Source organism: Poecilia latipinna, unplaced genomic scaffold, assembly GCF_001443285.1.
Source record: "Poecilia latipinna isolate Pla-1442-1.1 unplaced genomic scaffold, P_latipinna-1.0 Scaffold3697, whole genome shotgun sequence".
Taxonomy (NCBI): Eukaryota; Metazoa; Chordata; class Actinopteri; order Cyprinodontiformes; family Poeciliidae; genus Poecilia; species Poecilia latipinna.
The window spans coordinates 56,093-68,186 of NW_015116313.1; the positions used below are offsets into that span (position 1 = coordinate 56,093).

The 12,094-nt window shown below is 37.1% G+C and overlaps 2 long non-coding RNA genes across 5 annotated transcripts in view; one reads left to right on the forward strand and one right to left on the reverse strand.

Annotated features, from left to right (window-relative positions):
* The window catches only part of LOC106941487 (uncharacterized), an 11,414-nt gene extending 3,205 nt beyond the window's left edge, over nucleotides 1-8,209 (forward strand). The window contains exons 2-3 of one of the 2 annotated variants that reach the window (XR_001423379.1): nucleotides 1,354-1,405; nucleotides 2,203-2,288. This is a non-coding gene — a long non-coding RNA (uncharacterized LOC106941487). Of the gene's footprint in view, nucleotides 1-1,353; nucleotides 1,406-2,202; nucleotides 2,289-7,766 lie in introns of those variants that run through there. The other variant, XR_001423378.1, reaches the window with a different exon arrangement.
* Nucleotides 5,184-12,088, reverse strand: LOC106941486 (uncharacterized). 3 transcript variants are annotated; one of them, XR_001423376.1, is made up of 6 exons: nucleotides 11,972-12,088; nucleotides 11,494-11,666; nucleotides 11,294-11,386; nucleotides 11,124-11,207; nucleotides 5,451-5,621; nucleotides 5,184-5,369 (listed from the first exon to the last, which is right to left on the reverse strand). It is a non-coding gene; the product is annotated as an uncharacterized LOC106941486 (long non-coding RNA). The 3 variants fall into 3 exon arrangements; XR_001423375.1 differs by lacking the exons at nucleotides 11,124-11,207; nucleotides 11,294-11,386; nucleotides 11,494-11,666; nucleotides 11,972-12,088 and adding an exon at nucleotides 5,800-6,252 and having other exon boundaries at nucleotides 5,198-5,369; XR_001423374.1 differs by lacking the exons at nucleotides 11,124-11,207; nucleotides 11,294-11,386; nucleotides 11,494-11,666; nucleotides 11,972-12,088 and adding an exon at nucleotides 5,762-5,803 and having other exon boundaries at nucleotides 5,198-5,369.
* Nucleotides 12,089-12,094: the final 6 nt, after the last annotated feature.

A 12,094-nucleotide genomic window follows, 5' to 3' on the forward strand; every position in this document is an offset into this window, starting at 1 on the left:
AACCAAAAATAACTCCAAAGTGTTACGTTATAAAATTACTGATGGTAGTAGGACTGTGATACGAATGGTTGAAGACACGTTTGTAACATTTTTTCTGCCGGAACATTTTTTCTGCCGGAAAATATACGGTGGAAGCTAGCTAAATTAGCCTCTTGGAGGCTAATTGTACCTGTACACTGTACCTGTGCTTAATACGTTTAATTAGCCATGATAGAGTCACATAATAATGTTTATAGTCATGCTTGTTGTTGCCACTTTGTAATATTGGAGGGTTGCTAAAAACATCAGTGTCCCTAGGCTGTGATGATCTTTAAAGTTCTGAGTCCTGTCTGAATACACTGATTGCAGCTAGGTCATTTACTTGAATTAAATATGAATTCTGTTATTTATTGCTGTTGCAAGCCAGATGAAGAGAAGTAAAGAGCTGAGAACCTGATCTTTGAACAGACAGAGAACATAGGTCAGGAGCAGCCTGGGATGCTTACTGGGGAGCATCCAATGATGATACCAGAGAACCAGGAAGAGACTGTAATAGTGGCTGATCTTGTTCCTCTTTCTCATCCTGTTGTCCCATCCTCTCAGTCTTTTCAGAAGAAGAAAAGACCCAGAAACACTTCTCCAGCTGCCTCTCCTCCCACTCCGTCATCTGTCTGCCCCCATAGATCGGCCACATCTGCATTCATGTCACCTGCTGACCATGCCACTTCCTTAAGTCAGGGTGGTGTAAGTTTTGTTTTCTTTACATTCATCCATTTTCTTACACCCTTGTCCCTAGTGTGGTCGGGAAGGTTGCTTGGGTACACCCTGGACAGGTTGCCAGTCTGTCGCAGGCCAACACAGAAACAGACAGAACACCCAACCATGCACACACACACACACTCACACCTAGGGAGAATTTAGAGAAACCAATTAACCTGGCTGTCTTGTTTCTGGACTGTGGGAGGAAGCCGGAGAACCCGGAAAGAACCCACCAGAGGGAGAACATGCAAACTCCATGCAGAAAGACCTCCGGCCGAGAATCGAACCCAGAAGAAAACTGAACTCGTGACTTAAGGAGTCCAGCCCTAAAATGTCAAAATTCTCACAGAAACAGAAAACCTATAGAGACCGTTTATAAGCAAAGACAACTTGTTTTGGGCTTAGTTTCCATTTATGTGGCCATTGTAAAGTGGTTAAAATCAATGTTAAACTAATTTGAGAAAATGTGTAAATCCATGTAAAGAAGAGTAAAGTTTAGAAGGATTATAAAATATGACAGTCACCACACTAGTTTTCAGTTTTCAAGTGTACACGCTTTGACTTAATTTCTTATTTTGTTTTTAAAATTGTTTTTGTCCTTTTCTTGTTATTTAGGTTGGTGGAAATGTAGTACCCAAAATCAATCCCTGGGCGTAGAACTAATGCGGTAAGTCTAAAAGTTTAACTAATCCACCCTGTGACAGTACATCCCCACCCCAGTCAAACATGCCAAGGTACACTGAGAGACATTGCCACGTGTGGAGATGAGTAGATGGGGGGAGGGGTGATAAGGGAGGCAGTGGTCTGCAAAAAATAAGCACAGTTGTTTACTTATAAACTTTGTGGCTTTAATTACTGACCTACCAGACTCCTTTCTTTGTATTTGTCTTTATTTTTTATGAGGACAAAAACGGGCATTACAACAGGAATCAGTAATACTTATACCACATAAGTCACAACATCTTTAGGTGAAACAAATTCACACAAAGTCAGCATGTGCACAGAAACATAGAAATATAGAGATAGAACTCCAAATATCGTAATTAGGCCGTTTATCAGCAAAGGAATGCTGATTTTGATGTTTGGACTTTTTAAAGGTGATTCAACACTTATTATTTAACACTGTGCCTTTTATAATTAATATAAGCCACACATTTAATCTGAAACTGTCACTTTTTTTCTGTTTTGATTTTTAGACTTTTCTAAGAAACTAAAGCACTACAAGAGATTTTCATTGTTTGTGTAGTGGTAAGAATGACTGGAGTCAGTTTATCATTTAACACTTAATAAGTCAAGATAATATTGTGTATTTAGGACAAAACAGGATGTAAGTACTAGCTGGCATTTGGGTGGATGTAGGCATAGAAAATATTTTGGCTACATTACCTCCTTTTAAAGTCAGTTATTTGTGAACCTTACAGCACAAAAAATCCACATCCTGATTTTATTATTGTTCTTTTCTAGCGGAAAAATCTGGGATGACACCTGGGAACCTGCAAGTAAATCCTCTCATGTTGCTGTCCACCAAGTGCCACTTCCTTCAGACAGCGAACAAGTCCTTCNATATATAAGGTGATGTTTCAGACTTGATCTTCCATAATGTATTATCATAAACCACACAAAATATTTTTATAAGCATCCCAGCTCCGCATAGTTGGTTCTAGAAATTATTGTACGGCTGATCGGCGGGAATCTGAAATGGAACGCAGCCATCGTACGGCAGACTGATTAAGAGAAGAAAGGAACACTATCAGCACGTTGTGGGAGGTGGGGGGTAATAAGGTTTTCAATAAGATGACAACCGTATTTGTCTGTAGCCAAATAAGATCAAGGTCAACGATACACTCAGAAATGTTACTTCAAAATGTAGTGAAACTGTTCGTTTGATACAGAAAGAGTCATGATGGGATTTATAAAGACTTTTTGCCTGACAAGCTGGTCGTCATTGTAGGCTGGTCAAGTTTGCCCTGTGTGTTGTCTTTAAGGCATGACGCAAGGTTAAACTGTGTAACAGATTCGTTTCCTAAACACTTGTAGAACTGTGTGAAGCTATTTGTTATGTGTTTTATTCAGTGTGATCAGTATTTACACATAAAAAAAGTTTTATGGAGAAGTATTTTGAATAGCATGTTTACCTGTCTAAGGTTAATTATTTAAGTTAAAGTTTGCAGCTTATTTTGTGTATGAAAGGAAACCCAGATTGAAGTCCTTCAACATTACAGTTTAGTAAATTAATATTGAATCAGTTTGAGTCTACTGTAATTTAAACTACATTAGTATAGTAATCTAAATTATGTTCGATTGACATAATGTTTCTCCACGAGAAAAGCACTATGTTAAACTGTATAAAAACAATCTAGGGTTAGATTGGGGTTAGGGTTAACCCTAACTCCATCACTAATCTCAAATTGAGTGGTAGAGATGGCTTAATCTTCAAATGCTTTATGAAAGTAATGGTTCAAAGATGCATTTTCTCTAGAATTGAGCTCTGTAGCCCGACTAAATCTGTTCTAGTGGAAAAAGAATGATCTGCCTGAGGCCTCAGGCCTCTGTGGTTCATTTCATCATTTCATCAGCTTGCAGAAAAAAGGCATAAAGAGAATGTAAGTTAAGTTGTGTCCATCTAATTGTAGTTGAAATAGAGGTCTACCCCTTTTGGTTTGTAAATGCATCCAAATACCAAGTTAATGTTAAGATTATTTCAAAAAGAAGTTAGGTCCAAATCTGAAGCATTTCAACTAAATGACACCGACAGCAAGTTCTACCAAACCTTAGTCGGCTTCCTTTTTCACCTAGACATGCATAAATAACGCTAGGTCTACAGGTCCTTCTCAAAAAATTAGCATATTGTGAAAAAGTTCATAATTTTCCATAATGTAATGATAAAAATTAAACTGTCATATATTTTAGATTCATTGCACACCAACTGAAATATTTCTGGTCTTTTATTGTTTTAATACTGATGATTTTGGCATACAGCTCATGAAAACCCAAAATCCCTGTCTCAAACAATTAGCATATTTCATCCAAACAATAAAAGAAATGTGTTTTAATACCAAAAAAGTCAACCTTCAAATAATCGTGTTCAGTTATGCACTCAATCCTTGGTCAGGAATCCTTTTGCAGCCTTCAATGCGGCATGGAGGCCCAGGATGCTTCGATAGCGGCTTGAAGCTCATCCAGAGTTTTGGGTCTTGCGTCTCTCAACTTTCTCTTCACAATGTCCCACAGATTCTCTCTGGGGTTCAGGTCAGGAAAGTTGGCAGGCCAACTGAGCACAGTAACACCATGGTCAGTAATACCAGTGGTTTTGGCACTGTGAGCAGGTGCCAGGTTGTGCTGAAAAATGAAATCTTCATCTCCATAAAGCTTTTCACCAGATGGAAGCATGAAGTGCTCCAGAATCTCCTGATAGCTGCTGCATTGACCTGCCCTTGATAAAACACAGTGGACCAACACCAGCAGCTGACATGGCTCCCACTGTATGTAGGCAATTATAACTAATTTTCATATGTCCTTAAAGAGTACCTAAAAGCTGAACAACTTATTTCTCCTGACAATTTCTTGAAACCACTTCTTGTTCATCCAACATTTTAATATGCTTCATTACTGACTTGTCATCAGCTGATGGATTCAGAACATGTCCTGAAGAATCCACTAAATTAGATGCTGTTTTGTTTATAAAATCATGGCTTTTCGATTTGTATAAATGCGTCATTAAACAAAATCATACCTGAATACCGCATTAAAAGATCACTCTGACAAGTACTGAAACTTTATTTTACTTATTTCTTTTTAATAAAGACATTGACAGACAAGCTGAACCGCATTCAATTGACCAAGGATAAGAAATTGTTCCACCAGTACACATTTGTGTATTCTTTGGATTAAGAAATAAGTCAGAGCTGCACATATTAATAAAAAAAGAAAATAAAAGTAGAAGATGCAAAAAGATGTCTTGACTATGTTAGTTACTACAGAATCACTGGGACTGCTTAATGTAGTAACTACAATTTCTCTTATTATTACCTAGAAAATACACTAGATGTGCAGAAACATAAGTGAAAAAGAAACACACTGTGGAAGTAATTACAGCTCTAGTAAGCCCTTTTAGAAAGTACAAAGTACAAAGTACAAAGTAATTAACTATTAAAAAAAAGAATCAACAAGATAAAACACTGCCCATTTGGAAACATGAAAGCACAAGAACAAATTGACTTATGAGCAAACTATATATGACTATTATCAGTCACTACTGAAGTCGTCGTCAAAGGTAACAAACACTCTCTGCTCCTGACAAAGTCTGTAGATCGGGGTGTCCAAAGTCGGTCCTAGTGGCCCGGCATCCTGCATGTTTTATTCTCTCCCTGGTGGTAGTAACAACCTTTTCAGCTTGTCAATGTTCTTCTTAGGCCTCTAAAGAGTCATCATTTGATGCAGGTGTGTTAAACCAGGGAGAGAACTAAAACATGCAGGATGCCGGGCCACTAGGGCCTCCAGGACCCACTTTGGGCTCCCCTGCTGTAGATAATACTCTGTTGCCTGCAGCTTCATCTGTTGGTGCTGCAGCTCTCTGAGGATGATGCTCTGGAGACCTCTTGGACCTTCGTCAGTTAGGTCACAGGACAAACCTTTAAAGTTGAACATAAATAAAAATCCAAAATTTATATTCTTTTACTTTTGGTATGATTATGCGTTACTTAAAAACCTACTTTTAAATTTACCTCCCGATAACAGGTGGGAAACTCCTTTAGAGTGTCTTCATAGGATGACAGAGATTTCCAATGATGGTCCATCAACAAAGATCCTCTTTTCCTCTTCCAGTCTCTTTACCATCATGATGTCATTGATTGCCCTTGTTCTTGTGTGAAGACTGACAGAGTCTGAAATGCATTTATGAAAAGGACAAATCAACTCAGTAAAAGTTTAAATTTGTAAGTTTAGGTCAACCTCTGGAGTATCTAGTCACATTATCTGTCAGGTATGATGACAGTATAAAACATATTAGTGTATGTTTACTTACCACTGTGTGATTGTTGCCATGGCAATGTTGGAAGAGACCGGACAGGATCTCTTCCAAAGACAGAACTTCTGTGTCTGTATCAGTCTTCAAGTGACCAACATCTTCTAAAGCCAATGCTAAGGTGTTTTCCCCTTTCTGATCTTGCGATGAGCCTTGGCACAAGCTTTGTCCATCTGTATCTGCACAAACAACATCAACTGTGTCAAAGATGTTTATGCAGTATGTACCAGCAAGGTTATACAATGCCTGGTCAGTGTTCCTTACCTTACATTCATGGGCTTTGCCATGGGAAATTGAGATAAATTGCTTCATTTTAAGCAGGTGTTGGAGCTCAGGACAGCTTTTTGTTAGTTTTCAAGATATGGCCAGTACTTACATGTTAAATCCATGGAAAAAAAGTGATTGTCTGTTGGCCAGCCTTTGTTAAAAAGAACAAGGGTTATGCAAATATCTCATACTATCTCGAAGAGCACTAAGCAGCACTCCATGTCTACACACCGCTAGCTCCAAGCCTCCTCATCCAGTTTGCTGCCAGATCTGTGAGAGATCTCCCTGGCTGCCCACCACAAAATCTAGAATGCATACAATTCAGTCAGGCAAGCTGTTATAACAGGCTAAAAAGGTTACTGTTATTATACATTTACAATCTGCAGTCTTACATTTTTGGTTGATTTGTGTATACAGTCCATAAATTTTCCTACGTTTTCATCCTTGGCTATGAAAAGGTCCTGAAATATAGCCTGTTCCTCCAATCTGAAAAACAAGCAATAAAATACACTCCATGAGATGTTATAGTCCAAAAGTAGTGAACANTGTTGGACAGCTCCGAAATGCTGAGCAGCACTAGATCTGGCTGTATTAAACTGAAATGAGTTGATCTGCTTATGTTCCAAATGATCTGCAAGCCAGAAGCCAAAAACGCTTTATCTCAGCGAGTGAAGTCAAAAATGGACTATCTGTGAATTTGCAGCTTTACACTCAATTTTCAGCATTGTTAGTTGTTGGACAGCTCCGAAATGCTGAGCAGCACTAGATCTGGCTGTATTAAACTGAAATTAGTTTATCTGCTGATGTTCCAAATGATCAGCAAGCCAGAAGCCAAAAACGCTTTATCTCAGCGAAAGAAGTCAAAAATAGCTTTACATTCAATTTTCAGGCTTGTTAGGTGAAACAAATTCACACAAAGTCAGCATGTGCACAGAAAGATAGAATTATACAGATAGAACTCCAGATATCTTAATTAGGCCTTTTATCAGCAACGGAATGCTGATTTGGGGATTATTTGGACTTTTTAAAGCTGATTCAACACTTATTATTTAACACTGTGCCTTTTTTAATTAATATAAGCTGGAAATTTAATATGAAACTGTCACTTTTTTCTGTTTTGATTTTTAGACTTTTCTAAGAAACTGAAGCACTATGAGAGATTTTCATTGTTTGTGTAGTGGTAAAAATGACTGCAGTCAGTTTATCATTTAACACTTAATAAGTCGAGATAATATTGTATATTTGGGACAAAACAAGATCTAAGGTCTAGCTGGCATTTGGGTGTATGTAGGCAAAGAAAATACTTTGGCTACATTACCTCCTTTTGAAGTCAGGTATACATTTTAGAAAGAGAGATTTGTGAACCTTACAGCACAAAAAATCCACATCCTGATTTTATTATTCTTTTCTACCGGAAAAATCTGGGATTACACCTGGGAACCTGCAATTAAATCCTCTCATGTTGCTGTCCCCCAAGTGCCACTTCCTTCAGACAGCGAACAAGTCCTTCCATGATGTTACTTTTCCTTTTTTGTATTACAAAGTATTTCTTTTCTTTTTTTACTGCAGTTTGACCATTTTACTAAGTTTTCTGTGTAATATTGTTTTCGGCCATTCACTGAAATGAATGTTATGGTTGTAATATGTAAGCTTATGTTGGGCTGTTTACTGACACATTTTTGTCAAGTTCTGTTAAAGATTAAGTGAGGCTGATTGATTGAGTCACTGCATCAGTCAGGTATTGTGCCTGTATTAAGTCTTGAAATTTAGAACAGAATTGTTTGTAGATTTTGCTCAGTAAATATGACCTAAAGTCTTAAAAACTTTAAACATGTTTTTTGTTTTGAGTGTTTTTAATGTTGATGGGGATGAACAAAGTAAAGTCTATAAGAATACATAACAAAACAAGTACAACTTGATTTTAATATAACTAATTGGAAGTGTTTTTTTTTATCTCAAAAAGCTATTATTTTAATATGATCTTTTTTGTGTCATGGATTTTGTCAATCAAGACTGTATTTGCAAAATGTTATAATAAAATTGCTTTCAAATGCAGTACATTTATTTTTAAACACAGCAACTTTAAGTGAAGTTATTGATGAAGAGCATGATAAAAATACATTGTAATGTCCAGATCAACTGACTGTATTAGAACAATACATTTTAATAAACCTATGTCACAAATGCCATCCACAATTTTGAAGAACACACAAAATATAAATTTGCATTTATATATATATATCAGGACAGGTATATCTATATATAGATATATCTATATAGATATATAAATGCAAATGTATATTTTGTGTGTTTAAAATTGTGTATGGCATTTGTGACAGACTTTTTATAAGCATCCCAGCTCCGCATAGTTGGTTCTAGAAATTATTGTACGGCTGATCGGCGGGAATCTGAAATGGAACGCAGCCATCGTACGGCAGACTGATTAAGAGAAGAAAGGAACACTATCAGCACGTTGTGGGTAATAAGGTTTTCAATAAGATCACAACCGTATTTGTCTGTAGCCAAATAAGATCAAGGTCAACGATACACTCAGAAATGTTACTTCAAAATGTAGTGAAACTGTTCGTTTGATACAGAAAGAGTCATGATGGGATTTATAAAGACTTTTTGCCTGACAAGCTGGTCGTCATTGTAGGCTGGTCAAGTTTGCCCTGTGTGTTGTCTGTAAGGCATGACGCAAGGTTAAACTGTGTAACAGATTCGTTTCCTGCACACTTGTAGAACTGTGTGAAGCTATTATGTGTTTTATTCAGTGTGATCAGTATTTACACATAAAAAAAGTTTTATGGAGAAGTATTTTGCATAGCATGTTTAAGGTTAATTATTTAAGTTAAAGTTTGCAGCTTATTTTGTGTATGCCCAAGAAACCCAGATTGAAGTCCTTCAACATTACAATTTAGTAAATTAATATTGAATCAGTTTGAGTCTACTGTAATTTAAACTACGTTAGCATAGTAATCTATATTATGTTTGATTGACATAGTGTTTCTCTAAGAGAAAAGCACTATGTTAAACTGTATAAAACAATCTAGGGTTAGATTGGGGTTAGGGTTAACCCTAACTCCATCACTAATCTCAAATTGAGTGGTAGAGATGGCTTAATCTTCAAATGCTTTATGAAAGTAATGGTTCAAAGATGCATTTTCTCTAGAATTGAGCTCTGTAGCCCAACTCTAAACCTGCTCTGGTGGGAAAAGAATGATTTGCCTGATGATGTCTCAGGCCTCTGCGGTTTATTTCATCATTTCATAAGCATGCATAGAAAAGGCATAAAGAGAATGTAAGTTAAGTTGTGTCCATCTAATTACTGTAGTTGAAATAGAGGTCTACCCCTTTTGGTTTGTAAATGCATCCAAATACCAAGTTAATGTTAAGATTATTTCACTAAGTTGGGACGCTCTGTTTTAAAAAAGAAGTTAGGTCCAAATCTGAAGCATTTCAACTAAATGACACCGACAGCAAGTTCTACCAAACCTTAGTCGGCTTCCTTTTTCACCTGTCAACTGTTGAACCTAGACATGCATGAATAACGCTAGGTCTATGTATGCAATTATAACTAATTTTCATATGTCCTTGACGAGTACCTAAAAGCTGAACAAATTATTTCTCCTGACAATTTTTTGAAACCACTTCTTGTTCGTCCAACATTTTAATATCCTTCGTTACTGACTTGTCATCAGCTGATGGATACAGAACATGTCCTGAAGAGTCCACTAAATTAGATGCTGTTTTGTTTATAAAATCATACCTTTGTGATTTTTGTATAAATGCATGTCATTAAACAAAATCATACCTGAATACCGCATTAAAAGATCACTTTGACAAGTACTGAAATTTTATTTAACTTATTTCTTTTTAATAAAGACATTGACAGACAAACTGAACCGCATTCAATTGACCAAGGATAAGAAATTGTTCCACCAGTACACACTTTGTGTATTCTTTGGATTAAGAAATAAGTCAGAGCTGCACATATTAATAAAAAAAGAAAATAAAAGTAGAAGATGCAAAAAGATGTCTTGACTATGTTAGTTACTACAGAATCACTGGGACTGCTTAATGTAGTAACTACAATTTCTCTTATTATTACCTAGAAAATACACTAGATGTGCAGAAACATAAGTGAAAAAGAAACACACTGTGGAAGTAATTACAGCTCTAATAAGCCCTTCTAGAAAATACAAAGGCACAAACAAATTAACTATTTTTAAAAAAAGAATCAAGATAAAACACTGCCCATTTGGAAACATGAAAGCACAAGAACAAATTGACTTATGAGCAAACTATATATGACTATTATCAGTCACTACTGAAGTCGTCGTCAAAGGTAACGCTCTCTGCTCCTGACAAAGTCTGTAGATCAGGGTGTCCAAAGTCGGTCCTAGTGGCCCGGCATCCTGCATGTTTTATTCTCTCCCTGGTGGTAGTAACAACCTTTTCAGCTTGTCAATGTTCTTCTTAGGCCTCTAAAGAGTCATCATTTGATGCAGGTGTGTTAAACCAGGGAGAGAACTAAAACATGCAGGATGCCGGGCCACTAGGACCCACTTTGGGCTCCCCTGCTGTAGATAATACAGCAGCTGCAGCTTCATCTGTTGGTGCTGCAGCTCTCTGAGGATGATGCTCTGGAGACCTCTTGGACCTTCGTCAGTTAGGGCACAGGACAAACCTTTAAAGTTGAACATAAATAAAAATAAAAATACAAAATTTAGATGTTTTAACTTTTGGTATGATTATACATAACTTAAAAACATACTTTTAAATTTACCTCCCGATAACAGGCAGGAAACTCCTTTAGAGTGTCTTCATAGGATGGCAGAAATTTCCAATGATGGTCCATCAACAAGGACCCTTTTTTACTCTTCCAGTCTCTTTACTATCATGATGTCATCAATTGTCCTTGTTCTTGTGTGAAGACTGACAGAGTCTGAAATGTATTTATGAAAAGGACAAATGTTACATCCATGGAAAAAAAGTGATTGTCTGTTGGCCAGCCTTTGTTGAAAGAACAAAGCTTATGCAAATATCTCATACTATCTCGAAGAGCACTAAGCAGCACTCCATGTCTACACACCACTAGCTCCAAGCCTCCTCACCCAGTTTGCTGCTGGATCTGTGAGAGATCTCCCTGGCTGCAGACCATTGCCCACCACAAAATCTAGAATGCATACAGTTCAGTCAGGTATGCTATTATTACAGGCGAAAAGGTTACTGTTGATATACATCTACAATCTGCAGTCTTACATTTTTGGTTGATTTGTGTATACAGTCCACAAATGTTCCTACGTTTTCATCCTTGGCATGAAAAGGTCCTGAAATATAGCCTGTTCCTCCAATCTGAAAACAAAGCAATAAAATACACTTCATGAGGTGTTATTGTCCAAAGGTAGTGAACATCACTAACATATACAAAGAATTGTTACATTGTACACATTTTAGAATACCTTGCTGCATTCTTTAAATGTAATACTTAAAATTTCCATCCACTGAAACTGAAAGCACATCTGGGGTACAAGCTTGACACTTGAAGGGATCCTTCCTTAACATTTTATCCAACTCATATATTATGGCTTCCCGCTCAAAAATCATTTCAGGAAGCTGTCAGCCGAGATCTTAACTGTGATTTAAAATGAAAGATAAAAAAAGAAAACATAAAATAGGACATAGGTGTCCAAATACCAGGCATCAAGAATAGGTTAGGTGTCTTTCAAGTTCTAGGTGTTTCTCTGGCACAAAACATCTCACTCAATTAATTTTGATGTTACCAGGACTTCATATGATCTGAATGCAGAATGAATGAGGTGGCACCTCAGCCATTTGATTCAAGTGTGTTTAACCAGTTACACCAAAATGTTGAATAGCATAACCACTCAAGAATAGAGTCAGACGGCCCTTCTGGGATATGTACGTCAAAGAACTCACACAGCCAAAGTTGACAGTTATTTAAGATCTACGGGCAGGGGGGGGACGGAGAGATGACGGAGTGGGAGGAGAGGCAGTTGGAGAGATGCTTCTGGGTCTTTTCTTCTTCTGAAAAGACTGAGA